At 39.8% G+C, this 15864-nt stretch overlaps 1 protein-coding gene across 1 annotated transcript in view; it reads left to right on the top strand.

Moving 5' to 3' along the window:
* shi (dynamin-1 shibire) overlaps window positions 1-15864 on the top strand; it is a 726486-nt gene that overhangs the window by 599752 nt on the left and 110870 nt on the right. The gene's annotated exons all lie outside the window — the stretch shown is intronic.

Below are 15864 nucleotides of genomic sequence, written 5' to 3'. Positions count from 1 at the left end.
TGCCTGCCTCGTACCCGGAGGCCCCAGGTTCGATTCCTGGCCAGGTCCGGGATTTTTACCTGGACCTGAGGTGGTGGTGGTGTTTATTGTTTTAAGAGGAAGTACAACTAGGCAACCATCCTCTATATAACACTAATCAGAGAGCAAAAATGGAAGGGGTCCCACACTTTGAAAAATGAAGATATTGGCCCAAAGAAAGACAAGGACCACAAAGGGCGTGAAAGTGAAAGACTCCCTAGCCCTCGGAAACCTAATAGCGTCGGGGTCGGAAAAGAACAAGAGTTGACCAAGGAAGGTCGGATAGGATAGATGAAAGTGAGGAGCCTGGCACAAGTAAGTGGAAGCAATCCCAGGACTCAGCTAGGGACCCCGTGGTCGCCAACCCACGCTCCCTAATTGAGAGCCCTTGGGGTCTGGACCTGAGGGCTGGTTCGAGATCCACTCAACCTACGTGATTACAATTGAGGAGCTATCTGATGGTGAGATAGCGGCCCCGGTCTAGGAAGCCAAGAATAACGGCCGAGAGGATTCGTCATGCTGACCACACGACACCTCGTAATCTGCAGGCCTTCGGGCTGAGTAGCGGACACTTGGTAGGCCAAGGCCCTTCAAGGGCTGTAGTGCCATGGGATTTTTTTTTTGTTTTTTTATGAACAGTGTGTGACACTCATTCATCATCATATTTTATAATGTTGGTCCCAGAATGTCTTTAAGTATGGATCCTTGGAAATCTAGGAAAACACACAGCTACCTAGCAGTCATGGCACTTTTTATAAATGAAGGTTTTGAAGTATTAGTTCTTGGAGTGTAAATGTGTCATAGCAAATGGGTGATTACCTGCTTGATAATCAGCAGAAATGGCAGACACTAGTAAACATTGTATTACAAGGAATAAAATCAAACTTATATTGTAGGATAGTCAGACTGAATTGGGCAGTGATATAGTTTTTTTTAGAAAATTATACAATTTTATTTACTAGCGGTGAAAGTTTTAGCGGCATAACAAAAATTTCACATTGACTGATGATGTGTTTGAAGGTGATGATGATAATAAAGTCCATCCTACCGGGCGAGTTGGCCGTGCGCGTAGAGGCGCGCGGCTGTGAGCTTGCATCCGGGAGATAGTAGGTTCGAATCCCACTATCGGCAGCCCTGAAAATGGTTTTCCGTGGTTTCCCATTTTCACACCAGGCAAATGCTGGGGCTGTACCTTAATTAAGGCCACGGCTGCTTCCTTTCAACTCCTAGGCCTTTCCTATCCCATCGTCGCCATAAGACCTATCTGTGTCGGTGTGACGTAAAGCCCCTAGCAAAAAAAAAAATAAAATAGTCCATCCTGCCTGCAAAACCACAAAGGAGGATGGCTGGGAATGGAGTAAAACAGGTGATAAACTTTTCAAATATGGTTTTATATGAAATTCTGCAATAAAATAATCATAAATGGAACCCTCCTTCCAGATCCCTCCCCTCTAGACATTTCTCAACATGTGCTTGACAACTCTCCATGGGATGAGATAACTACCAATCAATTATTCACAGAAAGAAATCCCAACTCACTGTATGAGTTCACTGGGCATATTTCACAAGATTTGTAACCCCAAAGCAGGCCGTGACTGTGTTGAAAGCAAGACCAGCAAGAAAAGTGCAGTGAGATACGAGTGTGAAAAGTATTTGGTGGCTTTGCATTTCCCAAAGTGTTTTAGGGTGTTTCACACCGTTAAAAGCTTTCAAATTGTTCCACTGGGTGCTGCACTAAATCACATCAAAGAATACATACATACATACATTATCATTATAGACTGTTATGCCTTTCAGCGTTCAGTCTGCAAGCCTCTGAGAATTTACTAAACGTCGCCACAATCCTCGATTTGCAACTAGAGTTGTGGCCTCATTTAGTTCTATACCTCTTATCTTTAAATCGTGATTAAAATTCAGTACGTTCCAGATTACATCTATAAATCTTAGTAGTGCAAAACCGTATCTTTTGCATGAAAAAATGGTATACATGCGCATGCTCAGTACATTAAATTTAGTTTGTTAATGGATTAAACAGAAATATTTGAGTGTGATTTGAATCTGATGATGTTCTTTTAAGAACAAAACATTTAATTCTATTTTAATTAAGTTATTTCTTTATCAAAAAGAAACAACTTGATTATAAATTGTTAATTAACTTTTCAGGTGTAATACTGGGACCATATGTTTTCTCTTTCATGTAGTTATAAATTTATTTACTCAAATTAAAAAGAACCTAGCATGTACCCGCAGCTTTACCCGCATTTATTAATTCAACTATTACATGTTTTTAAACCATTTATTCAAAAGCAAAAGAGCATTAGGCCTATATATATTAACACAGATCGTTTTTACATAAATTGCATGAATTACATTATTTAAAATTATATTTTTACTTTTAATGCTTAAGATACTGGGTTGGTGGATGGTACAGTTAATGTTAAAACAATATAAAAGGCCATATTGTTTAAAAAACAAACTATTTTTTCCTTACAGAGCTTCCTTATAAATTATATTAAGGGTCCTTCCATCTGAAGCTAAGATATATAGTGCGTTTGCCTGTCCAACTCTTGAACAACCCCGTACAGTTTGACCATCGGAGAAGCACTGTTTCGGAAGATCCATTCCTACAACTTTAAGAGATTGTTCTTGTGCCTTGTTAATGCACATAGCAAAACTCAAAGAAACAGGGAACTGCAGACGTCTAAATTGAAACGGTATATCCGAAGTGGTGATTTAAATCTCAGGAATTAATACTACATCGCCTGCAGCATGTCCATTCATGATGGTGGCTTCAATAATATTCGGCGTCACTTTCTTGACAGAGAGTCATATTCTGTTGCAAAGGGAAGGAGGATTCACATTTCTGAGAAGGATAATTGATGCCACATTCTTCACCTCCAAGATGTTCGAGGGTACTCTAGGGGACTCCAAGTTGTTCAAAAGCTCTGTCGTGTAGTTGACAGCCTCATCTCTATTATCTGTGGTGTCGATAAACTTGTACATTTGCAAAACACTGAGTAATTCTTGTAAAAGTTGCTTGTTGATGATGTTCAGAGCTTCATTTCTTGGAGCAAGAATTGCTCTTTGAAACAGCCATGCGTGAACATTTCAAGTGAATAAAATGAATATCAGGCAGATATTGTGCTTTACCCATAAAATACATACCGGTAATTGAAATGATAAAAAGTCATACAATAATTAATGAAGGCTTGTCTTGACCTGTTAAAAAAAATAATCTAAGAATATGCCTCTGTTAACAGTTTCAAATCTCTGCTTGCCATAGGTTTGGCTGGGTATTGTACATGTACACACAGACAAACAGTTCCAGATATTACCTACTGAATGTGGCTCCTTATGTCAGGGACCGAAAATGGCTTCCTACACCATGGACTTAAAATGGCTCCTTGACTTGTATTGCCTATCTTATGTACATTGCCTAGCGACAGTGAATCTATGCATTTAATCCTGGTGACTGCAGGATGGCCGCCTCTGTGGTGTAGTGGTTAGCGTGATTAGCTGCCACCCCCGGAGGTCCGGGTTCGATTCCCGGCTCTGCCACGAAATTTGAAAAGTGGTACGAGGGCTGGAACGGGGTCCACTCAGCCTCGGGAGGTCAACTGAGTAGAGGCGGGTTCGATTCCCACCTCAGCCATCCTCGAAGTGGTTTTCCGTGGTTTCCCACTTCACCTCCAGGCAAATGCCGGGATGGTACCTATCTTAAGGCCACGGCCGCTTCCTTCCCTCCTCCTTGCCTATCCCTTCCAATCTTCCCATCCCCCTACTAGGCCCCTGTTCACTATAGCAGGTGAGGCCGCCTGGGCGAGGTACTGGTCATACTCCCCAGTTGTATCCCCGGACCAAGAGTCTGAAGCTCCAGGACACTGCCCTTGAGGCGGTAGAGGTGGGATCCCTCGCTCAGTCCGAGGGAAAAGCCGAACCTGGAGGGTAAACAGATGATGATGATGATGATGATGACTGCAGGATGGATTATTATTATTGTAAATATATTTCTGTTTTATAAATATACTTCCATTGACTTTTTAAGAAAGGCAAGATTTTTCCTGTACTACCGAGATGATTTGGAAGATTTTGATACAAATTGCATCTATATATGGATAATAATAACAACAACAACAACAACAACAACAATAATAATAATAATACAGACATCAAACTTTAAACAATGTACACATGCCTCTTAGATTTTGAATCAACAACCAACTTATGTATAACAACTTTACTTATATAATAGCAGCTTTCATTGTCTACTTCTTGTCTTGCCAGTACATACAAAATGTCCTGAGCAGTAAAGACAAAGCAGTCTGGCCCCGCGGTGTGGGGGGAAACACATCTGCCTGTCACCCGGCGGCCCCGGGTTCGATTCCCAGCTGGGTCAGGGTTTTTTAATTGTAATGATTAATATCCCTGGCCTGGGGACTGGGTGTTTGTGATGTCTGTAATTTTCCTCTCCTCACACACAACAGTCCACACTACCGCCATTTGAATTACACGCAGGTTCATACAATATGGTGCCAGTAGAGGCAAAAGATCCACATGGGTCGATGCCCTGAACAAATAGCTTTAAAAAAGAAAAAGGCAAAGGAAACGTTACGAGATCGTGGATCAGTATAAGAACCAGTCCACTTTTGACACTGCAGGAAGTACACAACTTTGACAATATTGTTTCTGAACTATTATCCTTACATTTTTAGTTTATAAATATCTCCTACACTTTAGGGCTCAATTTTTAGGGGGGGAAAAGTTTCAATTGTATTATCACTGCCATTTTGATGTGAGAATTTTAGCGATGTGTTTACATTTCACCGAGCAAGTGGCTGCACGATTTGGGTCATGTAGCTTTTGACCTTGTATTTGGGAGGTAGTGGGTTCGAACCTCATTGTCGGTAGCACGGAAGATGCTTTTCTGTGGTTTACCATTTTCACACCAGGCAAATTCTGGGGTTGTATCTTAATTATGGTCATGGTCACTTCGTCTCCAGTCCTAGCCCTGTTCTATCCCATCATCGCCAAAAGATCTACTTGTGTCAGTACAATGTAAAAAAATGTACATACCAGTATCTTTAATGATAGTATGATATCACGTATATGTGTTAGGAGCATGTGCTCCTAGGAGTGTGGCAAGAAGAGGGATTAAGATAAAAGGGAACTGTATTCACCTACAAATACAGTCAGGCAGCACAGGACATAAAATAACTTACTTTTTCTTGTGCTTGAAAGGTGCTTAAATTCTGTCAGTCTGAAAAATGTATAATTTCATACAATGTCCAAAATACAGTTAACAGTAACTCTCTCCCATTCCCTTTAATATTCTCAAAATGTAATTTTTGATCCAGGGAAATTAATTTTCTTCTTAACTGCATTAAGTAATTTCTGGACAGTTAAAATTTTCCTTTCATAAAATACCAAAAGTGATCTGCGAATGATTGACTTGTCAAATTCATTGAGTCAAATAATTAGATTAAATTACCATCTATTTGATTTAACTCATCAATACGGTCATGAAGTGGACAGCTTGCAAATTCATTCAGATCGAATTTATTGGAATGTGTTTGTTATTTCTCTGGAATTCCAACTTGAGTTCTTTTCAATGTTGTTGCACTCAAGGCAATTTTTCAGGTAGTCCTTTCACTCTTACCCATAGCTTTTGCTGCCCGTGCACTTTGCTTTATTGGAAGGAAAATTTGAACTTGTCAGCTTCTTATCTTCTTTACAAAATTTTAGCACATTATACATTATTTTCCTTCTTTAATGCCCAGTTCCTGGAATGGTGAGATATCTGTCTGATAGCTATTGCTTTGTTACAGCTATTGACTCTATAAATCTTCATTGCGTTGCACAGAGGAATAGCAGCTAACTTATCGAACTGTTAACTATTGGCTCGTTGATCAAGTTTTATAAATACTCGCTAGATGCCACCCCTTGTACTGCTTTTTTCTTTTTGTGTGCATTAGATGTGTTCCCTACATTGTCAGGTGCATGCGTACAAGTAATGCATCACATTTGAGCTTTCTGTGCAGCTCCTATTATCTCCTCTTTGCCTTGCAGCGAGAAATCGGTATTTGACTAGTTCTTGCAGACGTGGATGTCAGTTTCATAGTGTTTAAGGACTTACAGAAGAACTTGACATTGTTTGAGGATTTCTAATGAAGTATGTACACCAGTAGCACATGTCACGCGCGATCCAGTTTGAACTGACAAGGGAACATCGACAATGGTCAAATCGCCGATCGCAAAGAAACTTGGAAAACACATTGAGGTACACATAAAAACGATGTCGGTATCAATTTTGGGTGCCAACATTCATTAGGGCGTTAACTACAGGGCCCAAAAGTTGCGACATTTCAAATTCCGTGCGATCAGCAATGAATACCTGCTGGCCAATGCTAAGCCTGCACACTGCATGCTTGGAGACACGCCTCTGCACCTCCTCCCCTTCATGCTCCAATTGGTTCGCCACCACACGTTTCCCTTTTCTCCGCGCTTGCCGGCTGCTTAGCTGTTCAACGAGACCAGCTCTATACTTTGCTTCTTTTCGTACTATAATTATTGAAATCCTTTAAATAACGTTCCGTTTCACACATAATGATAATAAATAACCTACGCTAATATACCCGTATTTTATGCAAATGTCACATTTTCATTCCTGCTAATTCCGGTGAGTTGTCACATTCGTGGGTACAACTCCAAGTTAAGTACCGCCGGGCGTGGTCAAACGTGGGATGGGGAACTGTGTCCTACCTACGTTTAAATTATTATTTACTTCTAAAACGCCTTAAAGCTGTCAGTAGTGTCCTTTAGATTTGACATACATATGGAATTAATTAAATTAAATCGTCCACCATTAAATAAATCTCCCGCCTTTAAACAACGTTAAATACCTTTTTATGTAAAGAAATTATGTGCCCGGGTAGAGGATCTCATTGAATGTAATGAGATTCAGTACCTCGGGATATCAAAACCTGGTTATAGGTCCAGATCTTCATTTTATGTCCCCTTCCCCACCCCCACCCCACCACCACCCATTTTGTGTACGCTATCAGTTAAGTCATAACGAAACGACATCGCGGACGACAACAACAACAGTTATAAACTCCGAGTTTGAAACTACTGGTATTTTCCGTATTGCGTATTCTGGTATAAGGAATAGGCCTATAGGTAGAATGTTTTTATTTGTGCTTGTACTGAACGATTTATTTATGTTTTGCAGTGACAGGCACAACACATTTCAATTGCAGCAATGGTTGTTGAATATAAATACATTTAATGCATAGGCAACTTTGATATGAGTATGACATGGAACGTAGTAAAGTTTGACGTAATAAGAAAAACCTTGAAAAATAAAAAAGATGTGCATTTATATATGCAGTAGATATACAGTAATCACAGGCAGGCCTGTAGTCTTACTGTACCGGTACTTTTGCATTATAGCTGACGAAGTTCTATGTATTCAACAAGTACCGATATTAAAGTATCACACTACAGTCTTCTGGGTATAATGGCAGTTATATACGCAAAAAGTTAAATGGCTATTGTATGAACTGGTACAACAACAAACAATTACAAGGCAACACAATAAATTACTCCGTATAGGTCTACATTACATCGGGCAAACTCCCCGCCAGTAACTGATAGTAAAAAAAAAAACAATCTTTGGTATATTCAAAACATTAAAAAATAGTGAAAAGAATACTGAAACAAAACACAATTCACAACAGGCGCCATTTTTTTTGCTAATTGCTTTACGTCGCACCGACACAGATAGGTTTTATGGCGGCGATGGGATAGGAATGGCCTAGGAGTCGGAAGGAAGCGGCCGTGGCCTTACTTAAGGTACAACCCCAGCATTTGCCTGGTGTAAAAATGGGAAACCACGCAAAACCATCTTCAGGGCTGTCGACAGTGGGATTCGAACCCACAATCTTCCGGATGCAATCTCACAGTCGTGCGCCTCTAACCACCTGGCCAACTCGCCAGGTGCAAACGTTTTCATAAACATTTCAGAAAACGTAAACTGACTAATACAATGTGGAGATTACAAAGGAGAGATATGAGGAAGGCTGATAGAGTACACAAAGTGTAGCACCGGTTCTCTTCGACAGCTAAGAAAACGGGCTGGCGAGGGGGAAGGGAAATGTGCGGTGGCAAACCAATTGGAACGTGGAGGGGAGGAGGTGCAGAGGCGTGTCTCCAAGCACACAGTGTGCAGGCTTAGCATTGGCCAGCAGGTATTCATCGCTGATCGCGCGGAATTTGAAATGTTGCAACTTTTAGGCCCCGTAGTTAACACCCTAATGAATGTTGGCACCCAAACTTGATGCCGACATCGTTTTTACGTGTACCTCAATGTGTTTTCCAAGTTTCATCGCGATCGACGATTTAACCATTGCCGATGTTTCCTTGTGAGTCTTATGAACATACTGTATCTATTCCCTGTTATTCCTAAACATGAACATTGTTTGACCACAGTATAACGATATATATCGGATAATTAACATAATTATATAATCTGTTAGTTCCTTGTAATGTAATATCATTAATTAAAAACAACCCCACAATAAAAGTATATCCTCACTGCCAATGCAACTAGGCCGGCAGTAGGCCTACTATGATAAATGTGTAATTAACTGTTATACTCAGTTACTGGTACCAGTGCTTTTATGGACATGAATGTAGTTACAGATACAAATTTGATAAGACTCAGTAGTACTGAGTATTAAAGTGTATCGTATTTAATATTGGATCAACAGGGGACAATGGAAAATTATTTGTCACAGGATGCAAATTGTTGCCTGTAACCTCTACCAAACCTATGGCAGTATATTTGTTTAGCCTCAGTCTGTCTTTGAATTCATTTTCAGTATACTTCATTAGAACATTAGGCCGACAATGATATAATCATGGTCGTTCTAGAATGTCGACCACTTCTACTATTTCTTTGTCGGAAGAAGATGAGAAAGTCATAGAAAATTTTAACAAACACAATATTAGCTGCTGATAATTAAGTACTGCACACGCGCCCACCAAGTTAACAAATAGGTATCTCATGCTCAGGGCCCTATAAGTTAGCAAGCGACTTATTGAACCGATAGATATATCTTATTACAAGTTATAAATCTCATTGTAAAACCGTATTGGATTTCAGAATAAGACTATTGTGTATTCGAAAGGTGGTTTTATTAATATAATAACTTCTTAGATGTATCTTATGTTCCTGCAATGCCAAAACACAAGTTAACCATTTAATACCGCTATAGGTTCGATATCTCACATTCCAGAAACCAGGCATAAGAGTGTATAACACCCTGTGGTGTTTTTCTCCAACACAGTGTCTCTGTTATTTACCAGACAGTGAATTACAAAATTACTCAGTACTGACATGTGAAGAAAAGAACACTATGTTTTGTATGGAGGTGCTCTAGACTGCACAAATCATTAATGATCATAAATTTCTATAAAAAACACTTCATATTAACAAAATGGATGTGTTAGCAGCATAAATTTGCTTGCTGCGTGAGACAGCACCAGGGACTCGCACAAGACTTATGCACCCCTTGTCTGTACAGCTTGCAAATGAGATGGTACATCCCCGACCACCCTGCCTTAGCAGTGCTATCACATAGCATTGAACCTCCTCTGAGCAAAATCAACCAATGTAAACAAGAATTTTTCCATGGGTCTCCACTGGCAATGTTTCATGAAACAGGTAATAGGCAGAGTTGGGAAGTAGTTCAGTAGAAGTAATTGAATTACTAAACTAATACTTCTTTTTAGTAATTTTTACTAATCATCTCTTTTTACAAAATGTAATTTTTACTCATAATTTACATGACATAAAATTATCACAACATTGTATGAGAGTTGATTCAAAAGTCATGGCAACGATTTTTTATTTCCTGAAAATGTGCCTACGTCAAACATATACATTTGAAAGAACCTTATATGAACTTTGTAATACTGCCAGCAGATGGGGTATGAGTGCATCATTCTGGCTTTTATCATGCTCCCTATGTCAGTTCGCTAATTCCCAAATCGAAGTAGCCACTGAGTGAGAAACACTTTGCCAACAAACAAGACATGAGATAGTGCATATGGACGAATCTTGTGCCGCAGATGGTATTTTTCATCTTCCTCATTGATGGAAACAAACCACAGAGAATCCATCAAATGCCCCTGTAGAGCATCTTTTCAAAAGAATGCAAAGATATAGTTTCTCATCAAGCGGTCAAGGCGTAGATATGAGAATTTTAAGAACCAATTTTTTGTAAATTAAATGGCAAATTATTTGAAACGTTAGAAGTCATTAACTGAAATAAAAATAATGGATTTTTTTTAATGATTTCCACTTTATGTCACAAAATGAAGTACCAGTAATATTTTTTTCCTTGCAAACTTTGGTATCATTCCAGCTCCATGTAAAAAATAATGTTGGTGATATCCTTAAAAACGGCACTCTGTGTAGTAATTTGAAATTGTAGTTTTACTGATTACTTTTTAAAAGAATAATTTGTAATTGAATAAAATATTTCTCAGGTAACTGTAGTTCAGCCCAATTACTTTCTTCTTTGTAGGCCTACTATTCCCATCACTGGTAATATGTTTCTATCCATCCCAGACTGAAGTGAATCTTCCTAAGCAGGGAGTTTCAACTTCAATATAATGAAACTGGTATTGTTGTTGACAGAATGGGATGGTTGGTTCAGATGTTGTTTCCTTTTCCTCATGTACCTCATTGAGTTGTGTTTCAGATTCTTGAATCCGATCGTCAGATCTATTATAAATCCCTTTCAATGATCTTTGAAGGCTATCATGTCAATTCGACAGGTGCTGCCTGTAACAGAAAGACTGTGAACCTCCTCAAAGACTGTAAATCCTGAGTCCCTTAATGCTTGAGTAATGACAGATCATATTTTATGATACCTAGTATTTTGTAGAGCTTCTCCATGCAAGCGGTAACCAAGGACGTGAGCAAGTGTTTCTACCTCATGGCAGCACCAGCAATGGTTAGTGTGCATGGTTCTGCCTGGAATAGCTTTTTTTTTTTTTTTTTTTTGCTAGGGGCTTTACGTCGCACCGACACAGATAGGTCTTATGGCGACGATGGGATAGGAAAGGCCTAGGAGTTGGAAGGAAGCGGCCGTGGCCTTAATTAAGGTACAGCCCCAGCATTTGCCTGGTGTGAAAATGGGAAACCACGGAAAACCATCTTCAGGGCTGCCGATAGTGGGATTCGAACCTACTATCTCCCGGATGCAAGCTCACAGCCGCGCGCCTCTACGCGCACGGCCAACTCGCCCGGTCTGGAATAGCTTATACAGCCACTAAACTGCCTGTCATTTTCAAGGAATCATGCCATTCGCCATAAGATAATCCTTGAAGGCGACTAACCCACTGATTGGCTGGAGGGCATTGACAAAAAAGGATAACTCCTTTCCGTTTCTGTGGGAGGTCACACCACTAAATTCAACTTCTCCCAACTTGGTTCTTATTTTCTAGGGATCTAAAAACCATCCCTTTTTTTTCAATATGCTGTCATCTGGTATTAGACAAAGCCTTTTCAAACAGTTGAGGCTTTCTTCTTTTGGTTCCCTTGTATTTAATATGTAAGGATCTCTGGAATTAAAGAATTAATATATTGCAGTTCAACATGGGTCGATTTGAATTCTGAAAAGTAATAAGAAGTTGGTGGAGCAATGATCTGTCATTTGTGAGCGAGCTCTCCCTGTGTTTGGTTAATGTCAGTTCTACTTTTTATGATGTGATATTATTAAACATATTGAAGAGTAAAATAATCATTTTTGTGTTATAGTCAAATAAACTAACGTACTGAAACTTCAGTTAGAAAGAGTAGTTACTGTATGATGAAACCATTTAAAGTACAAACATCTAAGTGGTGCACAAAAAATAAAGAGGTAGGAGTTGGCAAAAGCAATTGTATTAATAGTGATTGAACCAAAGTGAAAAATGATGATGCTTGGGGGGAGCAATTGTGAAAGAGAAAATTATAGTGACAAAATTGCCGTAAATATATTAAGACCAGAAAGGAGTATTCGAAAGATTATCCTGATTATGTTAGATAGAAAGAAATATAAATAAAACTAAAATGTTCTTTATTAGGTAGAAACCTTATTGGCTAGTGGGCCCTGTCCTTAAAGATGCTGGGCAGGATAACAGATGCTTTTCCACTAACTATTACAAAAAATTAATATTGAGAGGATAAAGAATTAGAGACAAACCTTGTGTTACTTGTCTAAAAATGTAAACCAGCAAAAATTGTCTTCAGCTTGGAGTGAAGGTGTGCAAGTTTGAATGTGGTTATCCAGAAGTATAGTTCAACATGAAGCTAATTTGCCACATTTGAACGCATACATTGTATTTGATTCGTGGTGTTGTCGCGAGCGCCAATTCGCAACGCGTCCATCCGCGGGAATTATGGAGTGAGTGCATCGAACGGGGTTCGATCTGTGACATCCCAGTCATAAATCCATAATAATTATAATTAGATTAAGTATAACGTAAGAGAAGAAGATATAGCAAAATCAGTGGAAGTGAGTGATTAAGTGTAAATTAAATGTCAGTGCAGTGAATAAGTGCAGAATTACAAATTATATTTAAAAGCATTCTTGAAGCTAGTCTCAACTTGGAACATTCAGTGAGCAGTAATGAAATGTCGAATGGCTTTTAAGTGCCGGGATATCCCAGGATGGGTTTGGCCCGCCAGGTGCAGGTCTTTCTATTTGACTCCCGTAGGCAACCTGCGCGTCGTGATGAAGATGAAATGATGATGAAGACAACACATACACCCAGCTCCCGTGCCATTGGAATTAACCAATTAAGGTTAAAATCCCTGACCCGGCCGGGAATCAAACCTCGGACCCTCTGAACCGAATGCCAGTACGCTGACCATTCAGCCAACGAGTCGGACCAGTGAGCAGTGAGTGAAGCCATCTTGAACAGTCAGGATATTTGTCAGGAAGTGTAGTAAACAAACCAGAAGGTCATGGTTTGAGGCTCAAATTGGGTGGACCAGTGGAAAACAAGCACGTAGGCATGTGCCCTATGAACTATGAACACACTTAGTGGTGCAACAATTTCTTCTAGAAAGATTTAGTGGAAGGTTACTAGTCACATGTATGTGCAGGAGATGGGTGGGGCCACACTCGAAGTAACCAATAGAAAGCTAACAAGTCAGTAATGTTAGAGAACATTGTAGTAGGGGTTGCCATGTTCTAAAAACTCAAAAAAGTGATAAAAGGGGAGTGACAAGGGAGACTCGGGGTCACTCGGCAGAAAGCAGTGAGGAAACAGAGCGGTGACTCTGGAGTAGTCACTCGGGAGCAGTCAGAGGAGTTAGGACGACTAGTTAGAGTGTTCAGTCAGAACAGGCAGCAGTTGGGCCTGCCGATCAGTAGAATTGGTTGTCTGTGTCCCACATGATAAAGCACTAAGACAATATGTAGAAAGCTTATTGAGAGTTTAAGGGGACCATAGCCTTAGTCCTCTTCAACTATAGAAAGAGTTCTGTGTTTGATTCCTGAACTTATCAGGGAAGAATCCAGAGGAGTCCTACAGCAAGGGAAGAAAGGGAGAAGCAAGAAGAAAGAAGCTTTCAATATCAGAGCTAAATATCTACTATTTTCACACCAGGCAAATGCTGGGGTTGTACCTTAATTAAGGCTACGGCCGTTTCCTCCCAACTACTAGGCCTTTCCTGTCCCATCATCGCCATAAGACCTATCTGTATTGGTGCAACGTAAAGCAAATAGCAAAAATAAAAAAAATCTACTAGTTTAAGAGACTTTAAAGGAAAATTTAAAGTGTTGTAAAGTGAAATATAAATGTGTGTGCTTTAAAGATTTTCAAAAACTAGTGAACTGATTATCTAAGTCAACTTTGAGAAGTGAATATTTTGCAGCAGTATTTGAGAAGTAAGGTGCTGCAAAGTGTAAATGCATAGATGGTATATTCCAGTTTTTATTTGAATAAATTACAGTAAAAAGATTTTTATGGTGTCAGAGTGTTGTTTCAATCAAGGTCAATCTGATCTTTGAACCTTAGTGCCCAGCCTGTCCATTCCCTAGGATACGACAGTGTAAAAAGAAAATGCGGTTGACACAGGAATGTATTCTGATCTAAAGAAAAGTGAAAACATTTGGGAAGGTCCTTGAGCACATTGTAAATATGACGTTAACACTAGACTCTAGCTTTTCAGGAATGTAGGAAGGAAATTGTAAAGCTTACAATGGAAACATTTTAGCAATCATCAAACTTCTTTCAAAGAATGATCCTGTGTTACATGATCTCATAAATTAAAAAGAACATACAAGGAAGTACCTAAGCCCTTTAGCCCAAGTAGCTAAAAAACACCAGAAATTTTCAATTTTAAATAGTTCAATATCACCTACTCTTATTTACCCACTCCAAGTTACTCCTCTAAACAAGATACCTCAAACTTTTCTATCAGATGCAGATAAAATATTAAAGAGTGGAACTAAAGAATTATTACAACTACCAGCAGACGTTCCGGATCACATGGTATACACCGAAAGGAAATGTAAAGGCCTCGGTTTGTTTCACGCCACTTGGGAAGCCAAACTACAGCATATTAATATCTGTAATAAACTATCGCTTGCAAATAACGGCTACATTAATGCAACTAGGAGCTTGGAACAAGAACGTACAATTTGTTTGCAAGATCTAGGCATAGAAATTAATGATAGAGTTATGTCCAAAAATAGCGATCTTCCCAATGTAAGGAAGGTCCGACAGATACTACAAGACAGAGAAGTTCAATCATGGACGAAGTTGCCGCACAAAGGAAAGGGCATTGGACTCTTCCAGGAATACACGCCAGGGAACAAATGGATAAGAGATCACCGAGGCTTATCCTGTGCGGAATGGAGAGAGGGCATCAAGATGACAGCGAATGTGTGCGCCGTTTGCTCCATGCCAGGAAGATTCCAGGACAACACCCTCTGTCGGTGTTGCCACAGAAAGCACGAAACTCTTACCCATGTCCTGGGAGCCTGCCCTCACAGGGAGGTATTGAGAAATTCCCGCCATCGTACAATACGACACATGATTGCAACCTTGCTGAGGGATCACAGTTTCACGGTGCACGAAGAGGTCTCTGGCCTAGCTACCGATGGGAGTAACAGGTGTATTGACATGATAGCCTTCCAACCAGCTAGCAAGCAAGGACTAATCTTAGATCCCACAATGCACTTCGAGTCACACGTTGGCCAGGCCGAAGAGGTGGACGCCGAAAAGAAGTCAATTTACCAGCCAACTGTCAACTACTATAAAGATAAATATCACCTAGACAATATTTCCGTCCATGGACTCATGATCGGAGCTCGAGGCACAATCCCTAAATTTCTTGTACAGCTATGGGATTCTCTCGGTCTCAGCCGGACACGACTTCACAACATCGCTATCGGAGCAATACGAGGTTCAGTGATCATACTCCGCAATCATCTATATAACATCTGAAGAACCATATTGCAAATTTATTCCTGAGCCTTGTGATGTTTTTTCTACCTGGCATGCTAGCAAAGACAACGGTAACTTAGAAGACAAAATACTGTGTAGTCGACATACTTTGTCCTCGTGGCAGTCTCCGCATGGGGGAAGTTGTAATAATAATAAAATAGCATTAAAGCCCATTCTTTCATATTATTACAGGTACAACACAGGACAGAACAAAACAAGAAGAAGTATCAGTTAATTCAGATACTGTATTTAAATATGTTACCCCTGATGGTCTACAGTCATGATGGGCCTTGGTGACTGCTGTGTGTGGTCAGCATGATGAATCCTCTCAACCAT

This window comes from Anabrus simplex, chromosome 1 (genome assembly GCF_040414725.1).
Source record: "Anabrus simplex isolate iqAnaSimp1 chromosome 1, ASM4041472v1, whole genome shotgun sequence".
In the NCBI taxonomy this organism is placed as follows: Eukaryota; Metazoa; Arthropoda; class Insecta; order Orthoptera; family Tettigoniidae; genus Anabrus; species Anabrus simplex.
Note: the sequence above shows the minus strand (reverse complement) of the source record. Positions and strands in the feature narration are given on the sequence as shown.